Source organism: Rhamphochromis sp. 'chilingali', assembly GCF_963969265.1.
Source record: "Rhamphochromis sp. 'chilingali' genome assembly, chromosome: 10".
Classification (NCBI taxonomy): Eukaryota; Metazoa; Chordata; class Actinopteri; order Cichliformes; family Cichlidae; genus Rhamphochromis; species Rhamphochromis sp. 'chilingali'.
Genome location: NC_137937.1, coordinates 16,474,519 through 16,482,138, shown reverse-complemented (window position 1 = coordinate 16,482,138; position 7,620 = coordinate 16,474,519).

Sequence of the window (7,620 nt, the reverse complement as noted above, 5' to 3'; positions counted from 1 at the left end):
TCAGTCCGTCCCGTCTCCCATACTCTCTTACATTCCTTCAGAAACTTCTCTCTCTCTCTCTCTCCCCTCCCCTCTCTGTATCCTTCTTGCCTCTCCCCTGAACTCCCTCCCACTCTCTCCTTCAATCTTAACATTTGCCACTCTGTCTCACCCCCTTCCAGCTTTGATATATATTTTATTGTTTTTTCAAAGCCTTTTGGACCGTTCAATAAAAAATGTTATTTTTCTTAGCATTATTAGTTATGTTAGATAAATATTACTTATATATATACTTATATATATCTGTATTTGTCCACTATTTCTTTGGGATTTATGCTCGTTCTTGTTCCCTGCAAACATCGCTCCACCTGTCTCTTCCTACTTTTCTTCTTTACTCTCACTGTCTTTTTGCTCTTTCACTGGCAATAACTTACTGCCTCTGTATCCATACAGACCGTAAATCATCCATCGCCACACCTCTAAGGCACACTCAGTTTTCGAAAGCGGTCAAAATACCTCAGTGCTTGAAAGTGTACAGTGTCAAAAATGAATCCCATAGTGTTCTTTTCTTGTGAGACCATGTGTGACAGTGTAATTACTTGAACCTGTACAGCCCATATGTGTGCATGTGTGCACCAGCAGGTAAGTTAGTGAGTGGCTGTGGGGCGGATGACTCATACTGTTACCCACCTTGCTGCGCTGCTGTAGATTTAACCCGCTTCACTGCATCAGCCGATTTTGTCTTCTATCACGTACACAAAGGAAGCTCTGATTTGGTTTATTTATGTTACAGATGAGTTGAATAAATCACCAGGATGGCAGGTTATAACCCCACAGCGTAGTCTTGGCAGAATACCCATTTGATGTGCCTCAGCTCCCGTTTCGTCTTTCTGTGTCCGTCATGTTTCTCTGTTCCTGTCTGCATATCTTTCTTCTTGGTGTTTGTTTCACCTTTTCTTTCTCTTTCTTTCTTTACAGTCTAAACTCATTTGTTATTCTTAATCTTCAGCCCCAGAAACCTCAAAGACTGCTGCATCACAATTAGAAGTATCTAAACTTCTCCGTCGTTCAGGATTAATGCAGTAAAATAAAGTTTGAACTCCTTTGTTGGCTGTGAATAAAAAGTTCTATAAGTGCTCATTGCCATCTGGGCATATTTGGTGGAGATACAAAGACTTCTGTCGGTGTTGCTGATGTGCCAGATTTATTTGAACTGACACTGCGCTTTAGAGTCTGGGCGATGATATGTAATCAGCAGCCAGGAGCACAGTCAGAGATACATCTTTATACTCAATGGGTGGCAAAATAGGCATGCCTATATTTAATAGTGTGTTTGGGGCAATTGTTAAAAGCCTGTAATTTTAGTCGTGACCAATCTCGTTTCAGTGCTTCACAGCATCATTTCCCCCTTTGTATTGTTTGTTGCCTGTTGCTCCTGCTAAACATACCCAGGTTGCTGTGTATGTGCGTGTGATGATGACAAATCTGCTGCTATGATAAAATTCAGTCTGTTTTTGTATGTGTGTCCAAAGATGTAAAATGAGGAGCGGTGCTGTTAAAAATATTTATTATTTGTGTACCTCAGCACTCATGCGTGTTTGTGTCTAGCGTGCGTATAAGGCTCTTTGTGTATTTACACTCACTGTCATATTAATCTTCTAGTGAGTCTCTAAAGATTGCGTTATACAGGAAAACTATTAAAAGATGTTTTGTGTTTTCAGCTAAAAGTGAAAGAAGCAGCGTGATTACTCATGTGAGTTTTATGTTTTCTGGACTTTGACAAGCAGCTCGGGCTGTCAGGTTGTGAATGGGCTGCAGGAATTGATTGGATTTTTATGTCAAATTTACTCTTCCAGAACGCGCCTCCTTTTCTTGGCCTGGCCCTATCTTCCTGCTTATCTTCACTCACCCCCACAGACACAAATAAGCGCATGGATGAAGATCAATACCTCGCTGAATTTAAAGACCCTGCATAATGTTGTTGACCCAGCTGGCACAAGCAAGTGACCCTAATCAGTGGCCAGAGGAAGGACACAGCTAAGTGAAAACACATAGATGGCCATACAGAAGTTGCACCTATGCTTCCGTACATAAAACCATCCTCGTGCATGTTCGTGTAACCCCACACTAGCATTTGAGATTTGGGTTAGGGTGCAAAAACAAGGACACAGAAACACACACACAGCTGAGCTTAAAATCCAATTTCTTATGTAAGTGTGCTCGGTGCTTGCCACATACTTTTGGCAGACTGGTGGATGTAGGCAGCTGAATGTGTATCCAGCGTGAATCCGTATGGAGATAAAATAGTCGTAGTCAAGTCATGATCCTCTTGTACTCTGAACAAACATGTACAGTAGCTGCGTGATGCGTAAGTATTGTTGTAAAGCTACTGTGAAGATTAGCTTTCCAAAATAATCTCTGACGTTGCCTTTTGCTGAAACATTAGTCTTAAATTTAAGTTGATCAAATAAATAAAGGTGCAGAATTAGGTCAGGTCCCTTTTATTTATACTTTACAGCTTCTATGGAACTATGTTCTATCAGGAATCACTTTTCTGGTGAAATACTTAAGGTATCATTTCCTTCACTAAAATCAGTGTTCACCGTGAGAGGTCGTCATAATAGTAATCGACAGTAATAAATGAAACCCAAACCTCTTCGTCACAGGAAACTGCCCCTCTTTTGGGTTGTAAACAGGTAGCAGTAACATTGACGCTCCAGTTTAATTACTGCGAACTACTCCCCAGTGCTCCTTCTGTCTCTCTAATAGCATTTCCTCTGCTGTCTAAAATAGTTTGTGGCTATCACACTAGGCCCTCCATCATTTAAACTGTCTATTTGGGAAACATTCAACCCTCCAGAACTTGAATCACTCAGACCTGTGAAAAAAAATTTGGCATGCTGAGTTAGGTGCCTCTGCACTAACAAGCTCAATGGCCTTCGGTAATCCTCAGGCCTTGGTCTTTTCTCCTTTCTGAAGTGCTTTTCTCTCTCTTTTTTATCTCCTGTCAAGGCTGACAGCTCCACTGTGCATCAGCATGTTCACTTGGGGCCGAGCCGAAGGGCAGATAGAGATAATATTGACAGAAGTCGTAGTCCGACAAAGATAAATGATGTCACCAAGAAAGAAAGGAGTGGAGAGAAAATTGGACAAGAAATGTAAGAATTGAAGAAAGAAAGTGATGGAATTTGAGCAAGAAAAGGAGGTAAAGAGGCCAAGGTGAGGTCTGAGTGCACAAAAGTAGGGCTTGAGCTAAGGCTTTATTGATTCTGTTGGCTTTGTCTGTCACCGCCCAGGGGACACACTTGGCCTATGATGTATGGCTGCTTCATTCTCTGCTGCTGCAGCAGCAAGGGACACAAGTCAGGGACCTACTGGTACAGCAGAGCCAGGGCAGCCCGCCGAGCCATGTACATCACAACTCCGCTGAGAGGTGGCGCGACCCAAAGAAACAAAAGAGACTTCCACCTGCTCGTTGACCTGAAGGAACATGGCTTCCAGCTAAACTTCATTAATCTCCCACTCCCGCTGTCCGGCAAAAAATACACGAACGAGTCGTCGATAAATAAAACCCATACAGATATTTTTGTATTTCTCTCTGGTGTGAAAAAAAAAGAAACGTACAACGTACAGTCAGAGTAAGTGCGCATACATACACACACAGATGGCCGCACATCAAAGCATCGATAGCTGTCTCTCTCTGCGCGAAGGCAATTTGCTCTGCCCAAGATCTTGCGCACCGGTAGCATATAAATAAGCTTGGCACCATGTGGCCGGAGAGCACAGTAACAGCCCGTCAGGTTAGATGAGGACAATAAAGTTGTCTAGTTGCACACCCAATGAGTGGCACATTTTGAGAAAGTAGTACACAGAGATACTGATGTTGTCACTCAGACACTCACGCAGGCAAATACTGGGGTTATTAGTATTGATTTAATGTGCCTTGCTTAACTCCGCTAAGCCACGATTTGATGAGACTTTAATTCATCAACATACTCTCTCTGTTGAAGGTGTCGGGCACCGAGCCGGGGCATTGTCTTCACAGACAAAAAGGGATTAACTAACTTCAGATAAAAGTTTGGGTCGAAAACACGCACAGATCTCCTCATCAGTATACATCTCGAGCTTTCAGAAATGTGCACACGAGAGAGGTTAACGGTAGGACAGGAACGCCTCTGGCGCTCAGTGAATCTTTCTTTGGAGCTTCCAGTTGCTATTTCACACTCATTTTACCTTTCAAACTACATTTGCACATAATCCAATTAAGTCGCGGGGTTAGTAAAAGAACTGTTGCTGATGATTTAAGTTTTTGATGTATGGGCACAGAGAGTTCCACGGTGCCTCTTCCCGTATGTGGTGCAGATGGATCACCGCTGAAGTCACCATCCTCCACTTGTTTTGCCCTGCAGGTGTTGTGTGCATAGTATAAATTTCACAAATAAAGCCATCCATCTCTCCCTCTGGTTAACACTTCAGACGCTAACAACAGTTAACTGCTTTGAGAAGTCTTAAGCATCCACTAATAGGGATTATATGGAGTGTAACTGGGCTATAAATTGCAGAGAGGTGCACAGTCAAATAGCGTGAACAGAATAGAAGAATACACCAAACAGTTTGCCTCTCTAAAACCCGTTTGTCTCTCAGAGAACAATTAGGTGATGCCGGGTCGAGGAGACAGTTTTATTTAGTTTATTATTTTGATAGTGCTGACATTCAATTGAGACACACTCGATGAGTGTTTCACATCAATCATGAAAATAGAGGTCTGCAAGCCAGCAGTTATTACTTTGCAAAGAGACCAAGCTCGTGAAAAATGGCCCCACATTTCAATAATATTCAAGCAGCTGTGAATCCTGGCACAGCGCTAAACAAATGCGTTAATACACCAATTAAAACAGGGGCCCGGCTGCACTAATGCACCTCTAAAAATTGTGCTGCAGTCATAATACCTGCTTGTGATTCTAGTCTTTTTTTTTTTTTTTTGCCACAAGCAGCTCATGAGCCCCGGTACCCAAATAAACCCACTTTCACATAACCCATTTCCCACAGCCATTTTACCCCTCCTGATCTTTCCTGATCACTTTATCCTTTTTAACATAGCTAAAAGTCACCAAGGTGTGATGACAGCAAGAGGCTGAAATGCAAAAATAAAAAATAAAAAAGCTTCTTAAAGAGAAGAAAAAAAAAGTTGGAACCAGTGCAAGTCCCCAGCCTTGGTGTTACTGTATGCAGAGAAGTTGCTTATCAGTTTCACAAGGGGGCAATGTTGCCATTCACTTCATGAATCCAGGTCTTCTCAAGAATTAGTTTTCATTTTCCTTTTCGATGATATCACGCACGAAACAAAATTATGTTATTCCTCATGAGCAGGAGGGAAGTATTAACAACAGTTTCCCAGTTTCTCTTCTTGGTTAAAATTAGCGGAGTGCTGATACAGGGGGCAGTCCCTCCATTGTGCCCGCAGCACACTGGGTCCCTGTTAATTTCCCAGCTCAGTGGCGAGGCAGTCATTATCTGAGGATGGGCATCTACAATGGATAATTATTCTGGGAAAAGGATTTCAAACTGTGGAGAAAATACTGCTTTCAACACAGGGGCCTGAATGCTCAAAATCACTGGCTAGCATTTAGTCACTGTCATTACGTCTTTCTACCCCCCGCCAAAAAAAAAAAAGCCCAGTAGTGATTTGGACCAACCCCTGAAAAAATAATCCCCCCCCCTATATAATTCTATATTTATTGCTGTTTTATATCTCATTTCCAAATGAGCTTGCTGGCTGGAGAGACCAGATAATAGAGTGTGTAATTTGAGGCAGAACAGGAGAGTGGACACAAACAGAAATGCGAGCAAACCAGCGAACACAGGTGCATACACATAAAACATACACGCAAATACACTGTGAAGGCTGTGACGTGTTTTACTTACTGTTGAGCCGACATCAGTAATTACTTTCTTTTGTTTCAAAGGTAGCTTTTTCGTGGTGGTGGTGGTGGTGGTGGGTGGGTTGTTTTAAATTGTCTCTCTCTTTTATTTAAATCCATACCAAACGCTTCCCAAAGAGTCCATTTATCTTTATTCATACACTGACTTAAAAAATGATGAATAGGTTGGCTGTCCAACTGTGATAACAATCCCCTTCTACTGCCAATCATTTTAACAAGTTAAAAGATAAATTTCTTGACATAACGTCATGTCAGTCTTATCTCTACCTTTTTATGTGCAGATCAATACTGTGGTCAATTTCTTCCCATTTGAAGCGACTTCATTACAGCAGTTCTAGGCAAAGCTAAAAGTTTAGACAGACCCCGTACTTGGTCTGTAACGCTGACCCTCCCTGAGTTTAATTTCTTCATATGCATTACAAAATTGCACAAAAACTAATTCTTTTTGCCGTGTACCTCATATCACGTGGAGGAATGAAATCCTTTAATTGATGCCCAGCAGTTCTGCGCACTAAACTCAAATAAACCCAATCATACAAGACTAAAAGAACATTATTAATGACTTGGAGCAACTTCACTCATAAACTCCCAGATACAAATACTACACAGCGTTCTCCTTCCCCTGTTGCAGTCAAGATTGACCACCCAGCAGGCAAGTGGGGAAAGAAGGAAAATTTTGAAAAATGCATTATATCCTAATAAGGTTAGCCTTGTAAGCAGATAAAGGTTAAATAGAATAAGAGGAATTCTCCCTGGATCTGGAGTAAACGGATGACAACAGTGTGCTCTGATTTGTTTCTGGAGTACTGGTTCTGTTCAGTATAATTGGCCATGCGGTCTGCAGAACACAGGTGATTTGCAGATAAGTGGGTCTGCATGGGGCCTGGTTCAAGCCAATGCTCAGCCACTAACGTCAGCAGTCGCTTTCTTTCTTGTTTCAACTCATTAGACCTGAGTGCTGCACAGGGACGGAGGTGGGAACCGTCGACCCCTTTAGCACAGCGGTAGAAATCTACATGTATAATTTCTATTAATTAAAAGAAAAATACAGTCATACTTTAAAAGAAAGTTACTGTTTTTCTTAATATCGTAGCCTGTAGGTGTGGGTGTTGTGAGGGTGAGATGTGAGACGAGACAGCGACCGAGAATAAGCATCATAATAAATCTTTGGCTCTGTCTAAAAAGCTAAACCTAGACACTGTCGCTTGAATACACCAGGTAGATGCTTGGATTTTTCACGCTCTCACCTCCTTGCAGTGTCAGTCCCTTTCTCAGAGATGTATCATTATTCATGTGTCAGTGGATTACATGTCCCAGTTGGCTGAAGATTAAAGCAAAGGTATGCAAAAAGGACAATTTCAGCCAACATCTTTTTGCGTTCTTATTATGCTTCAGTCAGTTATACCCTTACCTTTGCTGTGCTTTATATTAAAATGTACCAGCACTTCTAAAGGCTGTTTAGTCACGTAAATGAATCACTTAGATCAGAAGGCCAACAGTGAGTATGGAAGGTTTTTAAATGTCGTGGCCTTGGATGATGTCGGCTGCATTATACGAGCTGTGAAAGTGCTCGGATGTTAGACAGAAGGAATCTTGCCGTCATCTAACCAGAAATCTCCCTTAGAGATCATAGCACAAGATAACCACTACAGTTCTTCTGTTGACAGGAAGCATTTGGAAGCACCATTTCTATGAGAAT